Raw genomic sequence first — 1,850 nt, 5'->3', positions numbered from 1 at the left:
CTAAGGGCCGGCAACGTAGCTCAGCAGACTAAGTGCCTGCTTAGGCAAGTGCAGGGACTGGGGTTCGATCCCTGGCATCATATGCCACGCCGGCCCTGCCCCTCGGCGTGCTGGCTCTGTGGACCAACACCAGGTGTGGTGGCGCATGCCTGTAATTCCAGCCCTGGGGAGGCTTGAAAACAGGAGGATCACTACGAGTCTGAGCTGTGTAGTGAGACCCTGTACCAAATACATTTTTAAAAAAAGGAAAAAGAAAAAAAAAGTGGCTTGCTAAATAACTTCTCCTTCTGAAGTTACATCCTAGGTTCTTCTTGTCTTAAACAAGGACTGGAAAGAAATGAACACAAAACAATGGCAAAGTTTATTTGAAAAAGTAAAAGTGGAGATAGAGGGAGAAACTAGCTCTGTAGACAGCTCGGGCTGAGTACAAGAGGAAAAAGCTGAGTACAGTCTGAGTACAGCCCGGAAGACACGGGGCCGGCCTTTGTGAGGAAAGCCGTGAGAGCAAGCTCTTCCTGCTGTCTGTGGACTTCTATACTGTCCAAATCTCAAGGAAACCCAAGAGAATTCTGCATCCTGGTCCTGAGAGGCAGTGCGGGGGTCTCAGGGCCAAGGCTGACGCAGGGCTAGGTGCTGCTATGGAGAACCTGCTCGGGCTCTTGCAAGAAGTGTGGGGCCTTGAGAGCTGTTTTGTACATGTGTACCAGGATCTTGTTATTAACAGGTCACCCCTACTTCCCCAGCCAGCTTTGCCACACCCTACTCTCCTATGTCGGGTGTATAAATCAATACATTCTGTATGAAGGGCAAGTTGGTAATATCTACTACAGTTATAACAGTACATACACTTTGCTGCAGCTATTTCACCATCTGAGGATGTGTCCTGTAGGCAGAATAGAATTCCATATAAGGGAAATGGCAAATATATATAATATTTTATAAGAACCCATATTCAGTGGTACCTTGATGCATGGACTTCATTCTTTCCACAAACCCTAAATTCATGAACCAAGGTACCACTCTGTGTATTAATGGGAGACTGATAAGATAAACTATGGTGCAACAATAAGTGAAATATCATAAAATGTGAGGCACTTCTGCTGCCTTGGTCTCTTGTGCCAACTACACTATTGCCCCTGTCACTATGGCCCATTACAAAGCCGCCAACTGGAAGCACGAGCAGTTCCGGGGGCACTTGGAGAAGTCGGGGGTGCTGGACACGTTGGCCAAGGTGTTGGTAGCCTTATATATGAAGAATCAGAGAAACCTACTAGAGCCTTGGAGTTTTTAAAGCATCACTTAGGAGTTGCTACCCCAGAAAATCCAGAAATTGAGCTGCTTCGCCTAGAATTGGCAGAAATGAAAGAGAAATATGAAGCTACTATAGAAGAAAATAAAAAACTGAAAGCAAAGCTTGTTCAGTATGGACCACCTCAGGAGAGAAGTATGCTGAATAGGATCTTCTCAGTTGAAAAGACAATGAAAAATGGTTTTGTATGACTTCACTAGTTTGTATAGTATATACTCCCTTCTGAACAGATGCTATAAACCTATAATACGTTAAATTCACCTCTCACATTTAAATGTTATAAACACATGTACTTAGAATCACCACTAAAAACTCAATATAACTTTCTTTGGATCTTAAAGCAGGAGAAATATGGGGCCAAAGTAAACCCTGAAGAAACCTAAACAGCCATCTAATTTATTACCTTAAAAGACATTCCATTAGTCTGATTGGGAGTAATTCTACTGGTTAGATGTTACCCAAGGATGGTTAGCATGGAGCTGCTCCTTGATTTAGTTCAGGATATGAGCATAGATACAATCATTCTTTACAAGGAAAATTA

At 43.4% G+C, this 1,850-nt stretch overlaps 1 pseudogene; it reads left to right on the top strand.

Annotated features, from left to right (window-relative positions):
• The first annotated feature begins 1,144 nt into the window (after positions 1-1,144).
• The window catches only part of LOC101571528, a 3,979-nt pseudogene continuing 3,273 nt past the window's right edge, over positions 1,145-1,850 (top strand).

This window comes from Octodon degus, unplaced genomic scaffold (assembly GCF_000260255.1).
Source record: "Octodon degus isolate 3935 unplaced genomic scaffold, OctDeg1.0 scaffold00011, whole genome shotgun sequence".
NCBI lineage: Eukaryota > Metazoa > Chordata > Mammalia > Rodentia > Octodontidae > Octodon > Octodon degus.
Note: the sequence above shows the minus strand (reverse complement) of the source record. Positions and strands in the feature narration are given on the sequence as shown.